The sequence below is a fragment of the Fukomys damarensis genome, unplaced genomic scaffold (assembly GCF_012274545.1).
Source record: "Fukomys damarensis isolate Sample0158 unplaced genomic scaffold, DMR_v1.0_HiC HiC_scaffold_33, whole genome shotgun sequence".
In the NCBI taxonomy this organism is placed as follows: Eukaryota; Metazoa; Chordata; class Mammalia; order Rodentia; family Bathyergidae; genus Fukomys; species Fukomys damarensis.
Window position 1 is genome coordinate 6,713,157 of NW_022900945.1, and position 7,791 is coordinate 6,720,947.

The window sequence follows — 7,791 nt, forward strand, 5'->3', positions numbered from 1 at the left end:
GGCTTCACCACCTGCCTCACAAGCTCAAGGTCCCGAGTTCGATCCCTGGCCCCCCTAAAAAAGAAAATTCCGGTGAGGTTTCTAGATAAAGAAGCCAAAATTTAGATTGCTTAAATAAGTTTCCACCAGTGTAAGAAAAGACTAATTTTTCTGTTGCTCTGGCAAACTGATTTTAAGCCTGATTACTTGAACAATTGCTATAGTGACTGCATTTTTAGAAGTCAGCTAATCAGAGATAGACTTTGGTTTCTGAAATCCAGCCCAAAAGGACACACTCCAATCAACACCTTCCTGCGTTTCAACCAATCAACTGTATTTCTACCCTCGGCAAATAGGCTTCCCAGTTTACTACTAACTAACCCACACCTCTACTAGTCTGCTTGAACTGCGTATGTTCCATGAGCCCTAGCAGTGGATCATGCAGCAGACCAAAAGCGTTGATTTTTGTTGAAGTTAGCAACAGATTTGGCATCGTCTTTTTGTTTCAGATATTGTGGTGACCTCGTTGGCCTTGGACAATAACTTATCTATGTGTACTCTGCTGAGGAGTAGTAGAGCAGTGTGACAAGCCTACTTCCATCTTATTTTTTTCTTTCTTTTTTTGTAGTGTGGATCGAACTCTGGTCCTTGTGCTTGCGGAACCACTGAGCCAAATCCCTGTTGTTCCATCTGATTTCTGAGATTTCCTTTTAACCAGCCTGTTTCCCATCATTCCTCATTTGTTCATAATGACTGTCTACCTGTCCTTCCCTTGAAACGTTAGGCCCTGGAAGTATAGTAATTTGACTCTTGGGTGGTTGGTTTTTTAGCTTCAAATATCCTTTTTTATCTGCCTAGCTTATAGGATCATTTGGCTCTTAAACAATTTTGAATCTTAAGACAAATTTGAATCATAATCCTGGGGGTTATAGATGTATCAGTTACTCATTTATGAATTAAACAAACACTCAATGGAGCATTCCCTATGTAGTCGTCCACTATGATAGTGATGGATTAGGATGTTTTAGCTCTCAAAGGCTGGAAGCCTCCCTTGAGAGACGGAAAATAGCAGTACAATATGGAACGTGTTCACACAGGTGTAGGGGACGGTGAGAGCTGTGTGGAATGGGTTGCTAAATCCACATCAGCCTCTTGGGTACTCAAGGAGAAACTGCCAAATTAAATATATGTGTATTAAGTTTTAAAGAGAAAACTTTTTTTTTTTCAAGCCAAGAAAAAAATCCTCAAAGTTGCTGTAACTCACCAAAGATCAAAACTGAGTCAAGAATCACATTACTCAAACCTGGATTATTTGGGAGGCTACATTCATATATATGTGGTTTATCAAATAAAATTATAGTGAAGGCAATGTTCATTTTTTGTTTCTAATGCCTAAATGTTAGGTTTTAATTTTTTTACCAAGTACAGTTAAAGTTGTCTAACACAGAGTATTACACATTTCTAATAACTGATGCAAAATTTGGAAAACTTTTATGATATTTGGTAAAGTAAGAGCTGGCTTAAAAAGGAGTCAAATTCAAAATGTTCTCCAATTCCAGTTTTTGGATTTATTCTTTTTTTATACAAAGGTATTTTTCTGAATTCTTTTCCACCCCTTTTCCTTGGCAGTCTTTCAGTTTTGAAGATGCTGTAATCACTAAAGTGAAAGTTCTGTACACAGTGAAAAAAAAATCCCTTGTTTATACAGAAGATGTCTGCATTTTAGATACAGAAGCAGTGTTTTCACTGAGTCTTGATGAATGACTGGACAGCGCCTTAGATTTCAGTGCTTTCCTGGCTTTTGCAAAATAACGTTGACCATCACTGTTAAGTTGCTTGGCTGAGCCAGGAATTAAGAGCCAGCACCCGATGGTCCTCTCTGCTGCACAGGGAAGTAGGTTCTCTCCTTGGCAAGGGCTGTGGTGATTTTGACATGAGGTGCTGCGTGATATCCGCCTGGCTACAACGATCAGAACAAAAAGAAAGGAAGTGCGTTTCAAAAGGTTGAAAATGTAATTGGAAAAGAGGTTCACGGTGGGCACCATTACAGACATTCTGCCTTTGACCTCCTTCATCCTTACAGAAACCCTGTGGTTTCAGATGCCTGGTCTCCCCTCTCCCTGCACACAACTTTTAGGCTCTTCAGCTAGACATCTGCTTTATGTTCTGTACCTATATTTCCTTCCCTTACCCAGAATGTGACATTCCCCAAATCCAGGATCCATTCCAGAAGCTAATCGATCTTTGACAAAATTCTTCCTACCTGAAAAGAAGTTATTATTCACCATAACTGGTTGAATATTTACTGAGTATTTTAAAAGACCTCATCACAGAGATCACTTTAAGGCAGGGGCCGTTGGTTTCCTTATTTTACAGACAACAAATTCAAAGTTTAGAGTCACAGATGGGTCTTCTGGACTCCAGTGTGCCATTCTTTAGGCCGTGCTGCTGTCTCATAAGTAATGATGGCCAATCAGAACTTCCAGAGGACATTTGCAACTTGGTGAGGAGCAGGGCCCACAAGGTGGCTGTCTGCCTGTGTATTTTAAATATTAACAGAGTCCTCCAGAGAAAGACATTCTTGTTCAAGTGGTAGTTTTCCAAAATTTCTCAAACAACAACACAGGGCAAACCTTTCTCCTGACTAGCGGGTGAGATTTGTGGTTCCCAGCTCACTAGTAGTTGTGACAATGAAGTACAAAGCCCACTGATGTGAGAGGCTCTTCCTCCTGCCACTATCTGTTTGTTGTTCTTGTGTTTTCTGGTACTGGGAATTGAACTCAGGACCTTGTGCTTGCCAGGCAAGCATGGACCCGTGGAGACTATCTTCTTATTGTACCTGCAATCAAAAGAAACAGAATCACGATGCACGGAATGATGGACCATGAGTGCCGGGAGTGATTGATGGATCTAAACTCTGCAGTGTAGGGAGGAAAAAACTGACCCAGGAGCAAAGTGACTTATGGTCACGTGACCAGGAAGTGGGTGGCTGAGTCAGCACTCACCCTCCCTACTTCCTTCCCTTGTTTCTTTTCTTTCTCCTTCCCATCCTCCCCCCTTTCCTTTCCCTTCCCCCTTCCTCCTCCTCCTCCTCTCCCTTCTTTTTCACCCCTCCCTCTCACTGAGTGCTTATTATTTGCCAGCGTAACAGAAACAGTATAAACAGGAGAGAGTGTCCCTGCCATCGTGACTGTACACTGCAGGCAAGATAGAAGTAGAAAGAGCAAATAAATCAATATGTCACATGGCAACACGAGGCGCGGAGAGAAATACAGCAGCGAGGGTGGCTAAAGAAAGCTAGAGGGTGGATGGATAACGCTATCTCCGTAAGTTCTTTGGACAGAAGCCGGACACAACGAGAGTTCTAGGTGGGACAGTAACAAAGGGGGAGTGAGCTTGGAATTGGGCCATTTGAGGAACAACAAAAAGGCCAGTGCGGCTGAAAGCAGTAAATGAGGAGACAAAGCCACAGGACAGAAGATGGACGGAATCTCAGCGTTGTTTTAGTTTGCGTTTCTCTGACGGCCAGAGATGCAGGGCTTTGCTTCATGTACTTATTGATTTGGGCTTCTGGGCAGTGTCTTGCCATTTCCCTGCCCTTTGCTTGACTGGGTCTTTTAATTTGGGAGAGGTCTAATTGTTTTTTAGTTGTTTATCTATACTGTATTAAACATTAGTTTTGTGTCTGAGGAAGAGCTGGAATTGTTCTAAGCACCTCTCTATAGGAGGTTTTTAACCCTCACAATGAACTTTACAAGTAGCAAGTTTTCTCCTCTCTGGTTTGCAGACGAGGCCCGGAGACCGGGAGGGGCAGACTCCCGTCCGTGGTGAGTGGTGTGCTGGAACTCAGTCCCAGACAGCCTGGCGGGACACTGTGCCCCGACCCTTCCTACTCCATCTCCTTCATCTCCAGACACAATGTAATTATCGCCCTCATCATCCATCACTGCAATTCTCTGCTGATTTTGTCCTTCACTGCCAGCCCAGACAAAACCAACTGCTATGTGCACTTGTGGCTGGGGATGTACAAAGTAAATAAATCATCTGAAAGCAATGTGGTTGGCTGGATTTCCAGGCAAAAGCAAATCTGAGATGGATCTGCAAAGTGGACTTGGGCTTGTGCGGAACAGCGGAAGTCAGAGGAAAAGCAGTGGTGACGTGGAGGGGACAGCTAGGAAATACAAAGTGATATACAGTATATATTTGTGTGGAAGGTGTGTAAGATTCACTTTGCTGCACTCAGGCATGAACCCGATTTACTGGAGCAGAACTGGTTCCTAAGTTGGAGACTTATATCTCCCATTTCTTCATGGTGAAAATTAAAAAATCCTTTTAGATTCCTGCAATGTACAATATATAATCATTATCTGTAGCCACCCTGCTGGGCAGTGACACACCAGAATTTCTCTGTACTACCTTATAATAACTTAGAAACCATCTGTCACTCTCTTCCCCTCCTTCCCTGTCCTCCTCAGCCTCTGGAAACTGCCCTTCTATTCTCAGCTTCTATGTGAGCAATTGTCTTACAGTCCACATATTCGTCACATCATGTACTGCTTGTCCTTCTGGACCCGTTCATTTTGTTTAACATAATGATATTCAGCTCCACCCACATTGTTGCAAAGGGCACAATTTCATTCTTTTTTATTGCTGTGGAGTATCCCGTAGTGTTAGAGACCACATTTGCTTTTTCATTTCATCAGTTGATAGATACCTAGCTTGATTCCACATCTTGGCAATTGCTTCAAAGTTGTTTTGTTATATATGTGCATTTGCGCTTGATTTTTAATTTAAATCAACGGATACCTTTAAAAATGGACACACATATTTTAAAGGAAATAACATGAAATAACTGAAGTGTTTTTTGGTGCCAATTTTAAATAGTTTTATTGAAGACACTGCATTTCCACTTATCATACTGTGCTTATAAAGTGCAGCATTATCTTTTCCCTGTGCACAGGTCCCATGTTTAAGTACTGACAATGCCCAGTGCTTTACTATATAGCAGTTAAATTTTAACTGCCACAGAGGTCGCTACAAATTTAGGTCCTTCGATGTTTTATTGTGTGGAACAAAACTAAATCTATTCTTTTTTTTTTTTTTGGTACTGGGGATGGAACTCTGGTCCTTGTACTTGCAATGCAGGCGCCGGAATCGCTGAACTGAATCCCTCGGCCCGCTAAATCTATTCTTGGGGTTGGCTTAATCAACCTCTTCAACGGTGGGCCTCGAGGAAGCACCACCAGAAGGAGGCGCTCTGCCACCAGGAAAGCCCCCTGGCCATCATCCAGGCACGCCACCTGCGCTCTGGTACGGCTGGGTAGTGATGGGCTGGCAGGCTCTTTCCAGCGCCCTCTGCTGGTGGTCAGATTATTCTTCCTTCTCTGCAGTCTGATCTTATCCAGCCAGTTGATGATCTCATTACACTTATCAAGAATCTTCTGTTTTATCTTCATCATTGATCTTGCCCTGAAGTTTCTTACCTTCAACAGTTGCTTTCATATTGAAAGCATAGGGCTCCAGTGAACTCTTGGAGGACACCATATCCCTCTGCTTCTCACCTTCAGCTTTGTACTTCTCTGCTTTCTGTACCATAGACTCTGCCTCCTCCATGCTCAAACAGCCCTTTTCTGAGTGATGGTCATCTTGTTCTCTTTCCCTGTACCCTTGTCAACAGCAGAGACACTGAGGGTGCCGCTGGCATCAGTATCAAAGGTGACCTCAATCTGAGGAGCACCACGGGGTGCGGGAGGTATGCTGTGAGTTCAAACTTGCCAAGCAGGTGGCTGTTCTCAGTCACGGCACGCTCACCTTCGTATACCTGAATGAGCACACCGGGCTGGTCGTCAGAGGAGGTAGTGAAGGTCTGCGTCTGCTTGGTAGGAGTGGCAGTACCGCGTCTGGTGAGGGCTGTCACGACTCCACCAGCAGTTTCAATACCAAGGGAAAGAGGAGTGATGTTCAAGGATGAAGTAAATAAAGCAGGATTCCTTGTGCAGAGGCCATGCTAATCTTCTCTTATCGTTACCATTTTAGTATATGTGCTGCCGAAGCGAGCACTAAATAAAGGAAGAAACCGAACCATTTACTTCCTCTTTAAGAGAGGTTAATTAGTTAAGATAAATCGATCAATCATAAGACTACCTAAGTTTTCTCACTTTAAGAGTGTGGAAAGCATTGCATTTCTCATTACACTGTTGTATCGGTATCGTCATTATTTTATAGGTCAGACAGGAAAGCTAGGAGAAGTTAAGTAGGTGCTCGTGGCCATACAGTTGCTGCAGAGCAGGAACAAAGCACTGTGATTCTCTGTGCCAGTCTGGCCTGTGAGGAGACAACAGCAGTGCAGGACCCTGAACAGGATGAAGCCGAGACAGGATGAGCTCTGTGTGGCCACCACCCGGTGGTGGCACTGGGGTCCGGCTCCATAGGGAGGGCCCAGGCTGTTTAAATGTCCTGCGTGGTCCTCAGTGTGAAAGACCCCGGGGCGGGCAGGTTGGTACTGGAGTCGCCATCAACCCTCCAAGGCGAGGTCTGTTTTTATCTGTGAAAGTTTATGACTGGATTGTTCCTAAGTTGGGGACTTAATGTACTTTATTTTCCTAGAGAAGTAAGTTTTAGGAAATAGTATTCAAAACTAATTTTGGGGGCAGGGGATTTGGCTCAGTGGTTCCTCTGCCTGCCTTGCCAGCACCAGGGCCCAAGTTTGATCCCCACTACCACACACACACACACACACACACACACACACACACAGAATTTTGGTAATTCAAGCATATTTATGAAACATAAGGTTATTTTATTTATTTATTTGTTTGTTTGTTTGTTTGTTTGTTTTTGGTACCAGGGATTAAACTTGGGTTCCTTGGGCCTGCAAGACAGGCCACTGAACCACTGAGCTAAATCCCCAGCCCAACATAAGGTTATTTTAAGCTCTAGCCAGCCTTTCTATGCTCATGAAGATGACAAACTTCCCAAGTGACTAACTAGCTGACCAATAAACCCTGTGCACGTTTGTCAACAGAAAATACAAGGTGAGACGTAAGGGACAGATTTAACACTCAACGGTTGATGCTAAGATGCCTAAGTCCTGTTCTTTCCTGGGCTAACATCTTGCTTGTGTATATCTAACAACAACAAAAAAGTTTTGGGAGCTCTATATTATGATTTCATTTCTCTACTCTCAATGTCTAGTTACTATGGGTTTAGGAGATTTAGAAAATGAAATTTTGGAAAACTCACCTATTTATTTTCAGGTCCAAGTTTTCTCCATGAGAGGAAATAGACAAGCAGTGGTTCTTTACTTCCTTCACTGACAAATTATCCGGATGTTTAGCTTGTGTCCTAGGCACGTCTAGGAAGTAGGAGCGTAAGCAGTGGACTGCGGTGCTCCTCAACCCCATTCAGTCTGCACTTGTGTAGGCGTAAGTGGAAACCAGTGACAAGTCTGTCAGAGGAGCGACTAAGACTATCACAGCTCAGGAAGGCTCCTCAGGAAGGAGCAAACTCAACCCCTCTGTGTGGCAGAGCTGAGTTTCACATTTGTGCCTGGAGGGCACATCCTGAATTCAGTGTTGTAGAAACAGTAATTTGGCAATTCTGCACCCAGTCATGACTCTGTAATAATAATCTGTGTCTGTTAATGACTCAAAAGGCAATTGACAGGGACAATACTCGATCATTTGAAAAAAATGGAAGAAGAGGAATCATGTGTTTCAGCAGCCTCAGTGAATGGGTGCTTCTTCATGCTTCGGGGCACGATCAGGCACAACAGTTGTTGAAATCATTCTAGGAGTCCCAGGCGTGTTTTTC

At 43.5% G+C, this 7,791-nt stretch overlaps 2 pseudogenes; both read right to left on the minus strand.

Moving 5' to 3' along the window:
* Positions 1-5,181: 5,181 nt before the first annotated feature.
* LOC104848991 lies at positions 5,182-7,382 on the minus strand (annotated as a pseudogene).
* On the minus strand, positions 5,943-6,039 carry LOC117284044 (annotated as a pseudogene).
* Positions 7,383-7,791: the final 409 nt, after the last annotated feature.